The sequence below is a fragment of the Bactrocera latifrons genome, unplaced genomic scaffold (genome assembly GCF_001853355.1).
Source record: "Bactrocera latifrons isolate USDA-ARS-PBARC rearing strain unplaced genomic scaffold, ASM185335v1 scaffold_15, whole genome shotgun sequence".
Taxonomy (NCBI): domain Eukaryota; kingdom Metazoa; phylum Arthropoda; class Insecta; order Diptera; family Tephritidae; genus Bactrocera; species Bactrocera latifrons.
Window position 1 is genome coordinate 717,698 of NW_017534963.1, and position 13,427 is coordinate 731,124.

Sequence of the window (13,427 nt, forward strand, 5' to 3'; positions counted from 1 at the left end):
TAATTTATTTTTTCATTTCTTTGAAGACATTTGATCGATTTGTGACACGATCGCCAAGTATAAAAAAAATAAAATGCCAAGTTACGCCGCAAATATGTCCGGCACACGCGATTAACTGATTTGCCGTTGCGTGCTAAGTATTGCATGAATAAATGTTTTCGCAATTTGAGACACTTGTCTATAAAGTCTACATATTTATCGTAGTTAGCGAGGCATCGGTTGCGTGAAGGCGTTCAAAATTTGTTAACAGCACGTAGCTCAGGTCTTTTTTGAGTTCAAAATTAATTTATATATTCATATTCCTATGCGAATTTTCTGTATTATATAATTTATGTAACATCCAGTCATTACAATACTTAAATTTTCTCTAACTATCAGCGGCTAACATTAGTAGTCTACAAACTGACAGGTGCATTTGTCTAGAAAAAACATTTATTTATAGTAAAAGCAAGATTACTTTGTAATTATGCACTCACTGCTATTGCAATGTCCGTATTAATTACACTTCATTTGTCTGGAAATAATAATATCTCAATTGCGCATAACCGATTTTTACACATTCAAAAACACGAGTCATCGATTGCCGATAGAAAAGCATAAGTGCAAACAGCTTGCTGTGCTGCAATTTAAGCAATATTTCGTGGAAATGAACACTGTAAAAACTTGAAATGGTGATATATAGGGGTATATAAGCACGTTTCTTCTGTGAGCATTTGTTTTAGTGCAATTTGTATTCAGAAACTCAAATTCGTTGAACATAAATTTTAAAATTAAAACTATATATTAGCGCGTTGAAGTAGCCAGTAGTGAAATAGTTAGGTAAACTTTAATGAAACTTGCTAATATAATATGAGCCGTGGTCGCAACTAGACACCAATACTATTTTTTCCCAAATATCGATTTCGATCTAAAATTTAACAAGTTCAAGAGAGAGATGTAAAGAAACAAGTTAAGTTGAATTATGAACCAAAATCACCCGCTTGTTTGCGAAAAAGTAAGAAAAAACCGTATACTATTATATTGATGCATTCAAATTCACAATAGCTTAATATAAACCCGTTCCATAACATGGTTTAAATATAGTGTTTTTCGGACTAGTTCATTTACTATAATTAATTACTAGTTATAAAATATTAGTTAAATAACTAGTTAGCTTTTTACCCAGTTTGTTCTTTCTCATTATGGTAATAATTGGGATTTTATATGGTCCGTTTTGTACTACTTCTGTACTAGTTATAAAATATTAGTCATTGGATTAGTTAGCCTATTTTACCTAGTTTAATGTTTCTGATTATGGTGATTATTAGCATATTATATTGTCCTTTTTGTACTAATTCACTCTCACTCAGCCATTATTAATGGAAAGCTATTATTTTCGTCTATAAACGCCATTAAAGAAGAAGAAGAAACTCAATTATTTTTTCACTAGTTCAATTTGAGCCAAAATCCAGATTAATGTTTTTTTTTTGCTAATGCAATAATGGTTAGTTATAAACTAGTCTTCATCTAACTTGACATTTCACTGTGGATTTATTAAAAGAAGTCTATATACATTCATATTCCTTTTCTTACAAGCCACATGCATACAAATACTTGTTTGCATAAACACTTCAGCCACTTGTCATATTAACTTTCATTACATCGCATGAGGAAGTCAGTTTACAATTCTTGATATGTTGCACTGTTTATTGATGCATATACAAATATGTGCTTCTTATGCTTCTGTTTCACTAGAGACTATTTCATATGAAAACCTTGTAAACAATTTTAATTGACAACGCTGATTTACATGGCAGCACTTGTCATAATTTATGAGCACCAACTTTAATGGCAAAAAACATAAGATAATTGTAAAAAGAGTTGGAGAATGGGGTTTCACCACAGTTGAACAGATTTTTTTTTAAAGTAACAGATAAAAATAAGACTTCTGTAATTTTACTAAAGTTTATTTAACAAGTTAGGCTGTGTTTATTAAGCCTGAAAATGACTGTCTGTATGAATGCGAACTATCCCCTAAATTTTTGAGATTTAGAACTGACATTTTGCACAAGAGCTTTCCTCTTCAAGTATCTACTCATACTGAAGCATATAGCTGCCATATAAGCTGATCGATCGTAATTTAGTTCTTGTATGGAAAACTTTTTTATTTGGCAAGACAACTTCACGAAATTTTACAGGAATTATTACCGAAAATATTTTTGACATACAAACAGACCAATCAAAATCAACTTTTTTTATCGATTTTAGTGCCAATTTATAGAAAATAAGAGCATGCACTGCAAGAAAAAACTTTCCGCAACATAAAATATATATTCTAGCAATAATAAAAAAATTTTAGGATTTGGTTGATATAAGAACAGATGATTTTACATGTTTGTGTCAATAACCTTTCATTGCTCTTTGGACTATTAAAGTTTAATAAGAGCAATAAGAACTTGAGCTTAACCTCAATTCAAGCGCTTATCTCTCTTAAAGTCGAAATTGTAACGTAACCAATAAAAGACAGTACCTATTGATAATATTGATTGTGCATTCTGGGTTAATTTAATGCTTCGATGAACAGTTTCAGCATCAAATGGTCTAACAAAATGGCCAACAAAGCAGAAATCGACAGCTTTTTTACTCGAAAATCAAAGAATTTGTACAAATAAACATGATTTCATAAGCCGACTTAAATGTTTGAAAGGAAAAATATTTCAATTGCACGAAAAAGCGCCTTGAGCGATCGGTAAAGTAACAAGCAAATGGACAGAGTACGCCTACATATACATACAAGTATGTACATACATACATATATAAATTGATATGTACGTAAATCAATAACTGAGCAAGCGCGAATGCATAATACTTTTATTTAAGTCGCATGAGCGTTGCTGGCGATAAGCAATATTTCTACTTTCTCAAGTGTAAAAAGCACACAATAGCAACGGCAACAAGTACAAACCTTACTCAAACCGCACACAACCAGCACGTAACGCTTTAAAGCAATATCTGCAGAGAACGCAATGAAATAAAAGCAAAATTTCTTAAACAAAAAACAAAGCAAACAAAAAATATATAAATTGCAAAAAGCCATCGCCTGACTCAAAGGCACCTTAATGCAAACAAATATATATGCCAATGGCAGAAATACATAAATAAATGACTCAAGATTAATTTAAATGACAACGCCTGTGGCTTACATACAAAGAAGAAATGCTAAAGCAAGGCAAGCAGAAAGCAAGACTATGCGTAAAAAGAGCAAGTGTCGAATCCATAGCAAACACAGATCAGTGGGCAATACTTATTTGCCAGCAGTAAAAATAAGCACTTTTCTGCACAAACATACATACAATATATGTATATAGAAATTGTTCTCGTATAAAATGCTATAGGCTGGGTCATAAATTGAATGGAATTGTGGTCAGCGCAAGAACAGCGTGTAGAGCAGGATAAGCGGCCCGCTAGTGGTGTAGAAAATGTATTCACTGCGCATGCGCATGTAACCAACACGCAATGTCTCACACATACCCGCTTACATACAACACAGCGTTATCACATGTGCATTCATTAGAGGTTCTTCGCTTTTGTTCGCCTGAGACGCACCCATTTGTATGCCAAATGACACTTTTTCTTTTTCACTGCTGACTTTGTGTCCACTTTATACTTCTTGCGTTTCTCTGTATGTGTGTTGGTTTGATCGGTGCGCGGCCAGTAGCGTCAAGTACTTGGCGGTATAAACCAAACCAGTCCAGTCTAAGCCAAACCATTTTTCGTGCTTACTTTTTTTTCATCATATTATTTATTTTAACCGCTTGCTTGCCAGTGACGCTGTTCGGGGACTCAACTTCAATTAAAAATTGAAAAATATATAGCCGTTCCATTCTAGTAGCGCACAAATGGTATATATAATGGAAGACACATACATATGTACATGCATTCTCAATATTTGCCGTCATATTTTTTTTATTAATTGATATGAAAAAGAAAATCTGTAATAGTGGAAATAACCGAAGTGCGAGCGTCTTCTTTTAAATGGAGAAGTACTATGAGATTTTGAAGTAAGGTGGTGTTTGGTTTTTTTGTTTCTCCTAAAATTTTTTACATATTTAGGAGCATTATGTAGGTATATGAACTTGTATGCATCGAAATACTTTTCCATTTCATTGCCTTCTTTTTTGCTTTAATTTAACCATCAATATAATATTTTTTTGTAACAAATTTAAATTTAGTAAATGATCGACTATAAGTTAGTAGGCTTCTGTAATATTCTGATTTTAACTTCCACTTAATTTCGCCCACAAAAGAAGGCCACGATTCCACTTATATACTAACAAAGTTAAATAAAATAGTAGCCTATAATTAGGCGCAAAGTTAAATATAGCCTAAAAATACAATAAACATGTAAAATTTCAGTATTCGGCAAAGGTAACTCCTCACCAAATTACATTTAAGCACAGTCTTTTATAATGTTCAGAAAATTATATAAGCTTTACGAGTTTAATTTTCGAGATTGGTAGTTAAAATAGACGGATTCTACACTGCTTGGTGGCTAAAGTGTGTTTGGAAACTCAAACTCCAAATTTGGTTATTAGCCGTACTATTTCAAAATTATATTTAAGCGACATCACGCCCAAGTATAGGCAATATTTTTGTTTCTTTTCTTTCAAAGAAGAAAGAAAAAATAGTAATAAAAAATATCGTAAAATAACCAGTAGTTCAAAAATTTACACACAAAATCATATCAAGATATTTCAAAAGTCTTTAGAATATCACATATAGTGCGGCGCTCTACTAAGGGCGAGGTACAGGAAAACTCAAGTTCTTCATATCACACCACGTTTTAGCGAAGTTACACACCTCAAGTACCCCTTTTGCTATCTACATTTATTATAATGTATCTTCTTTCGAAAATAATTCGAGTTTTCAACCAATTCTTAGTATCAAAGTGGAATCTCGAAGGCAGTAACATTTTCTTCATCGAAACAAGTTTACGTTTGTACGTTGCATAAAACACACCCCAAAGTCTTACACCTAATTGCAGCAAACTTTAAGCAAGTTATGTGCACGCTCAGAAATCTATACCGGATTTGAAACACTTTTAAACCGACATGGAAATATCACGAAAGCATAAATTATTCGAAATATCGAATATTGCTTCGACATATGTATTTACGTTAACCATTACCGATTCGTTCGCACTTTGGCTCACTTCGTGTATGGGCAATAAATGGAGACCAGAAAATAAACCAGAAAACTTTTAGCAAACATGCAACAAATTTTCGGCAGCCAGTAAATTGTAATTATACACCAAATCCAAGCATGCAACCAGGCAGCTGAGAGCCATGCTGCGCGGGACAGCCACAATGCGGCAACAGAGGCCACGACACAATAAAATATAAAATTATAAAAAAAAAGAAAACTAAACAAACAACCAAAACTTACAACAAGAAGCACGACTTGCTCCAACAGCTAAAAATAAACATGCAAACTGTGTGTGCAAATCTCGTGCTGTAACCAAAAGTGGGTTTCGGCCGCACCAACCAACCTGACTAAGCAGCCAGTCAACCAACTGGCCGGCCAAGCAAGACTTTTCGCTTAGATACGCAGCTGGGTGGCCGGTGTTGGTGGTCGTTTTGCTTGCAATATGCGATTGTCGGCCGCAGGCAATGTTGCTGTGAAGCTGAGTATCACAAGCAACTACATGCGGCTGCGCCTCTAAGCCGGTCTCAAAGTGTAATAAATACCTTACGGGGGACATATACTTGTATAGTGTATATGTGCGCACACGCAAAGTCAAATAGCACTTTTGGTTGTAGCTGGTTGTGGTTGTTGTTGTTGCTATTTTTGTAGTCGCTATTTATATGCTTGCGGTTGACTTTTCTTTGTGTGAATTTTGTTTAACTTTTGCGGTCATCAGACATGACAGACAGACCAGAGGACAATTTGAGTCGCAGCTCAGCTGGCGCAAGCAAAAATACAAAAACAGCTAGAAACAGAAACAAAGTAAAATAAAAGTAAAACAGATTGTGGAAAAATAGCAGAAAACCATTTGCTGCAATCACCTGCTTGGAACATTTTAGATTTGTCAACAATGTTTATAAACATTTGTTGCTGGCAGCTTCACTTTTGTTTGTAATAAATATTGCTTGCATCATGCATATTTGCAGCAATCAACTGCTTTGCTGTTTGCAGTATAGCAACATTTTACATTTATCAACAATGTTTATAAACATTTGTTGCTGGCAACATTACTTTTGTTTACGTATTATTATGTTTTGCTTTATTTTTATATACATTTTTTTGTTTAACTAATATACATCTCTAAGCTTAGCAACATGTGTCTGAACATATTTATAACACTTGATTTAGTTCTCACAACAGTAACACCTACGCAACCGCACCGACGGCTGACACTATATGAACCTTAAATTATATTTTGTAATATTTTTTATTATTACAACAAAAACAACAGTATTTTTATGCCCTGCACTAGATAGACTAAGTTCGCACAAAACCGCGTGTCAATCGGTTCAGCCGTGTTTTCGAGATATTAATCTAAAATGTTGTACACGTATTTTTCGCCCCAAGAAGCTGTCGGAAACGCCGAAATCGGACCGCTATAGGAAATTCGGCATAGATTATTACCTAAGGCAAATGTATCCTTCAGATCTTTTTATATCCTTTAGGCTATAAGAAATACATCTGTGAAGGGTAATTTCAGTAGTAATAGATCACCAATGTACCAGCTTTTGGTTGTAACTAAAGTGGAACTTCAGTGTTTGTCCACATAAATATAAGAAATCCATTAACTAATAATTAAGCGAATAAAGGCGAGATTGAAGTTGAGCTTATTAACCAGTTTCAACAAGTCTGCCGCAGTTTTATCAACAAATTATTTACATACTTTTGTAAATTTGTCAAGCATATATGAAAATGTATATATACATAAATAACACACAGTGTATAGTATACACACAAGTACATAGTATACATACAAGTACATAGCATGCATACATAATAAAATTTATGCAAATATGTAAATATTTGTTAAACAATGAAGCTTATCGATTTTCACTTCAAACTAGCAGCGAATTACTATGAACAGCCGCTTGAGTAGGGTCAAGGTAAATCCAAGTGTCATGCCAACAGCAAATGATCTTCACCGACAAATATCGCGAGACTTACGCTTATAATCAACTATTAGAGCTAAATAAAAAATTAGAAGTATAAAAAGTACTTGAAGGTACTCAACATTTGTTAAGTCTACAGCGTCAACAAATCAATGTCTGCACACTATGCTTGCTATATACATTAATGATGCTCTTACATAATACGCTATAAAAAAATATGAAACAAGAAATTATGCACACACATGTACACATGTTCGAGTTAGACGCTTTTTACGCCTCTTTGCACTTGTACTTATCAAATAGCCCATGAATTAGTAGGTACTTGATTGGAAATCATTCTCTTATTTACTAAATGAATGCACACTCTAGACACTTTGTTCTCATGCAAATATTTACATATGCATAAATATATTTGTAGTATTTTTATTTACTTACCACTACAAAGGCATTTTCATTTCCTTTGTCTGCAATAATTTCGCATTCGACGCGCTTGGAGCGTTCGCGTCGATTCTTACGGTCAAGCGGTGTTCAATGATTTTTTTGCACTTTTTTACGAGTGCATTTCTTCGTTTCGTTCTTTTTTTTTAATTGCTTACTTTCCGTTCGAAGGAGTGGTTATTGGCGGGCTATGACATTTTGATAGCTGCAAAATAAAAAGAAGAAAAAAAGAGCAAATAAGTGAAGTGAAATTAAAGGAGTTCGCGTGCATTTAAAGGGAGAGGCTTGTGGAGTGATATAAAATGTATGAATATTGTGAAATTTATATTCGATGCTGATAGTAAGTGTCATCCCACAACTAGTTATCGAAAGTAGCGAGGCATGAATGATAAAGCGAGTGGTGCCGAATGATGAGCAAAATGTGCACAATTATTGGTATTTACCTTCTCTATGTATAACTAATATATATTATTTGGTTCAATAACAGCTAAATAGGCGGCCATAGATAGTCTCAATGTTCGCTCAATGGAAATTCCGCGCTGGAATTGGTAAAGTAGCTGGATATGGCATATTAAGGTTAAATGTAGGATGTATATGCATTAAAGTGATTTTTATGTATTCGAACAGCTACTAAAATTACCTATTTTCATACGATATATCCACGATTTTCAAAAAATCGATTTTGATCCAGCAAACAGTTCCGAAACTATTTCGAGCATTCTAATCGGTACCCAACACTTTAAATGCAAGATTCTTGAATATATTTATCCATTATCGAATTAATAAGATTTTTGATGATAATTTCGATTTTTAAGCCATTCTGAAGTGTAAACTAAAAAACTTTTTTTCGGGGAAAAAATCAAAATTTTTCCTAGTCCTTCAATTATTACCTCTATTATCTATTGTAATAATAGTTCTTTCGGATTCTATTTTATGAGACAATTTTAAGCAGAAAATCTTTCTCACAGACAACGACTTTTTCGAAGTCCCCCCAGAAATCAGTCTGAGAATACATTAAGTTCTATAAATTCACGTTGTTTTATTTCTATATTAAATAAAATATCAAACACCATGACTCTCCAACTGGATATTTATATTTCCTGAATACAATTTGCTTCTTCAACCTAAAAAGTGGCCATTAATCAACTATAATTATAAGTTGCTAGCTAGTTGGTCGCATGAAATCGAATTTTGGTAAGCCTTTGCGCTTAGTGAAGACAGGAACCAAAGTACAAAACTTTACTTTCGAGTTTCAATTGATAATTTGTTTTGCTCAGCGAAGGCAGAAACCAAATCACAAAACTTTACTTTCGAGTTTCCATTGATAACTCGTTTTTATAAGACAAAAAGTTAAGATTGTGGCCGTTCAATTAAATATCAAAACACTTTGTGTTTGACCGGCAATCAAATTTTGGTAAGACCTTGCACTTAGTAAAGACAGGAACCAAATCACAGAACTTTCAATGGAAAATTTTTAATTTATGAGACAAAATGGATCTCCATCCATGTGTTAGTCCATTATGTGTTTCCGATACCAAAACTAACAAAAAATAGTAGAAAACCCACATGCCACATTTTATTATTATTATTATTATTTGTTAAAGTGGAAGTAAAATGCAGAAAGCCACACTTAAATCATTAAATTAAATAAAACACTAACAACTAATCACCCGAAGCGCTTACAAATTTGAGCGTTGTTTGCCAGCTTGTTTGTTGTAATTTGTACTCGTGTTTTGAGGTTGCAAATCGTGTGTTTTTTTTTTGTTTTTGTTTTGTGTTGTCAGTAAAAACAAAATAATTTCTGCTTGTTTTTGTCTTATAAACATTATTCATTACAAGCGTTCGCACCCGCTTTTCATCATTTTCGCCGGCGCTGCGGCAGTGCCAGGTACCTAGCGGACCAAGCAAGCAAGCAAGTGCTGTCTGAGATTTGTTTTTGCATTATTTGCTCTTGCACTCGTGCACATGCATGTTCGTTTGTATGTGTATGAACGATGAATTAAAAATAAATCTCAAGGTAGTTGCTTATTGCAATGCAATATTTTTTATTATTGTTGTTGTTATTATTTTTATGATGTGCCGTTGTTTATCAGCGCCTGGGTGTGTATGAATGTGTGCGTGCAATTTTTTATTCCTTCTGCTCATTACTTTCTTGTTTTTCGGTGCAAATTAGTTGGCTACGCTGGCACCGTGATTGCGCGTTTTGTTTTCGCCACTCCTGACACACTGCTGGGCGTTGTGATAGGAATTTCGGCCGCTTTTAGGCAAGTCATGCACAGCAATGAGGTGCATACATATGTATATACATACGGCGGTATATGGCTTTGCTCGTGTTGCGGCATGCTTGTGCAATCGATAGCTGTTGCAGCTGCAACTATTTAAATGCCCATTTACAATGTAATTGCTGTTGTTGTTGTTGGTGTTTTATATGAATTTAATTTGTTACGACACTCTGAAAACGACAAGGCCGCGGTCACAAAGCGAACGTGGTGCGAGGCAAAAATGCAAAATTTCATTGTGACTGCACAGAAGGTGCAAATACAAACACAAATATCAAATAATATAATAAACTTATAAAAGAAGATAAGCACATGTCTGTATATGCGTTAAAAAAATATTTTTCACATCTCGTGTGTCTATTTCACGGTAATTTGCGTTTGAAATTCACACAATTCGTTGCAGATTTTGTGCAACAACAAAATGCTTGCGTGGTAGTGGCTTGTTTTGAATTTTTGTGTACTGTTGGATGTATGTGTTTTAAGGAGAATTAGAAAAAACGAAAATACTTTTTCGACTACCCCATATGTTATATATGACATTTTTTCCAATTAGTACTTAAAAGCAGCACTAACTGGTTGCTCATTAGACACAAACTTATAACGATCTAAGCTTCGGGGATTTCCTGCTGCTTTTATTGCTTAATTATTTGCTTAAATTTTGAAAACTGGCTTCATAATAAGTCATAACATACTTGTTGTTAATTAAGAATTAAAAGACATAAATTATTTAACAGTCAAAATTTTTGAAAACAGTGCAGTTTGGAAACTCATGACGTCAATTAGCTAGCCACTTAGCCTAAACAAGTTGATGCTGTATAACAAGCGGACAAATATCACCCGGACTGGCCCAGTTAAATTGCGCATGCAATGTAGATATAATAGATAAAAACAAATTTGGCCTAAATTGATTCAACATATTTTAGATTGTATAAAAATTACTATAATATATAAAAGAATTAAAACAGTTACAAATTAAAAACAATAATTTATACAAGAAATTATTTTTTGATTGAACTTCTTTATTAGAAGCGTGTTTTATAGAAAATATTCGATAAATCACGCCGTGGCTGTACCGCTGCAATAATTACTTAGTAATTGTTGTTGTGAAAATAAAATTTCAAAGCGAGCAAATAATTTCATATTATTAAATCTATGTGTTCAATTAATTTATCCATCAAATTCGCAACGCGCTATTAAATTAAGCAAGTGTTAATAGGTGCACCACGGCGTATGAATGCACTGAAACACAGGTCATTACATGCATGTGTATGTACATACAGACTACGTTATCGGATATTATCTACTTATTTAATGTTTTTCAGCTTATTTTTTGTTGATTATCCGTAAAGTTTTATTGGGTGGGAACGTGCAATAAAAAAATAAAATCATACGAAAAAATAAAATTAATTGAATTAAAAAATTAATTAAGAAAAATTATTAGAATATGATATAAAATTAAATTAAGTTAAATTCAGCAAAATTTTAAATTTAATTAAATCAATTTCATGTATCGGACATCTGTAGCAAGTGAGAAAAGGAACTGTGCAAAATTTTTTTGCGATAACTCAAAAACCATATTTAAAAGCAAAATATTTTAAATTGAAATATTAATCATAATAAAAAGGATATTATTAATTGCATAGAAAATGTAAAAGTTTGTATAAATTAATATCATAACAAAATCATAAATAATAATTAAATATAATAAATTAATTAATTTAAATTAAATATTTTTTTATAAAATTATATTGATTATAAAAAAATAAACAAATAAAATTAAAATGTTCATAATATATGTACATATTTTTTAAATTATTTTTTGTTTTTGTTTTGGCAACAACAATAAAACATGCAAATCTGCGAATCGACATCATGCCGCCACCCACGAAACGCTCATTGCAACCAGCGGCAGATGCCTGGGCGTGCAATCACACATTACGCGCTGTTTTTGTTGACGTCTACCCATTGTTATTTGTTGTTTTAACTACTGTCTACGGCGGCAGCTGTGCTTGGTTTTTGACTGGAAATTCGATTTTCAACACAATATTTTCTTTTAAGGCTTGTACATACAAACATATATGTGTGTTTATGTGTGGATATTTACATACATACATGTGTGTTTGTGTGCGCATTTACTTTGTTTGCTAGCTGTGCGCGCTATTTCTTTACTTACCAGCTGTTTTGTTGTTTTTTTTTGCTATTGTTTCAGCAATTGGTGTTTACATTGATTTCACAACATTGTACTAGCGCCACAACTAGAACCATACAACAATAACAACAGTACACAATCTTTAGTAGAATCTCTTCGCCCACGAGACACTCTCACGCTCGCTCACACTCTTCATTAGCAAGCGCACACTCATCAATTGTCGCCGAATCAGTGATCAACCTTTGATTTTGCATTGTCAATTGTTGCAGCGCTAAATTGCAATAGAATAGCCTTGCAAGGTGCAATTTAATTTAATTACAAGAAAAATCAGCAAAATAAAACGAAAACAAAATCAAATTCTGAAATGTGCCAAAGGGACTTAAAAAAAAGTTAGAAAAAATTTTACGAAAATTTTCCACTGTCAGCGTCATCTAGCTTTGTTTCGGTTAAGAGTGAAAATGACTGGCCACAAGCTGATGCAAATAGCAATGCAATCTTTCGTTGTAATGTCAGGTGGCCAAACGAAGAAGACACTAAAAATCTATATGCGTGTACATACATACATACATATGTGTGGCTGGCAATTTTCGCCAAGCAGATAAGCCTATATGCCGCGTATATGGTGTGGCTATCCGTATGTGTCGCATCTACACAAAATCGTCCGTCAATAATGGAATTACCCGAAAAATACCCAATTTATTTTTTTATTTCATAATAAATTTCATTTTGCCTGCTTCGAGACGTTTCTGCTCACTTTGTAGACATTTTATATATTTGTTATTTTTGATTTCATTCATTATAATATAATAATTTGTCATAATTTTTGTTTATATAAAACTTTTTTAGGTATATTTTTTTGCTCTCTGTATAATGTCGCTGATCATCTCTAGTGCGCTCCGCTTATGTGTTTCGTTTGCTCTTTGTATTAACATATGTATATATTTTTATTTACTTGTTTTTGGTTTTCTTTTTGTAGCGTGAAACATTTGTTGATAACATATAATTGTGCAAATTGGCATAATTATTTGTTATTGGCTAGTATTTGCACTCTCAATTTGATTAAACTCAAATTTCGAGAGTACGTGCGTACTATATGCCAAAATATGCGATTTATTTATCCAGCTTGTTTAAGCGTTTATGTGAGTTTCATATTCTTAGTTGGTTGGGTGACAAAAAAATATTTACTATTAGTACACGTACATATGAGTACAATTTGAGTTGATTTTAGGGATTCTTGTCTTATTGGATAGTAATGCAGAAGACCGTAAAGCGTTAAATTGTGTCTCAATTAATTTTGGTTGTAAAATTGTGTTCTTATGATAATTCCAAAGCTTCAATCATAAAAAAATATTAATACAATTTTTTTTTTTAATTTTAGCTTTAAAAATAAAGCCATTTGAGAACAATTTATATAAAAAAAATTAATAGAAAATTCTAATATAATTAAGT

At 32.9% G+C, this 13,427-nt stretch overlaps 1 protein-coding gene and 1 long non-coding RNA gene across 3 annotated transcripts in view; one reads left to right on the top strand and one right to left on the bottom strand.

Annotated features, from left to right (window-relative positions):
- Positions 1 to 13,427, top strand: part of LOC108965894 (UNC93-like protein) — an 84,637-nt gene that overhangs the window by 60,826 nt on the left and 10,384 nt on the right. The gene's annotated exons all lie outside the window — the stretch shown is intronic.
- LOC108965896 overlaps positions 7,699 to 13,427 on the bottom strand; it is a 25,901-nt gene continuing 20,172 nt past the window's right edge. The window contains exon 2 of the long non-coding RNA XR_001993146.1: positions 7,699 to 7,755. This is a non-coding gene — a long non-coding RNA (uncharacterized LOC108965896). The remainder of the gene's footprint in view (positions 7,756 to 13,427) is intronic.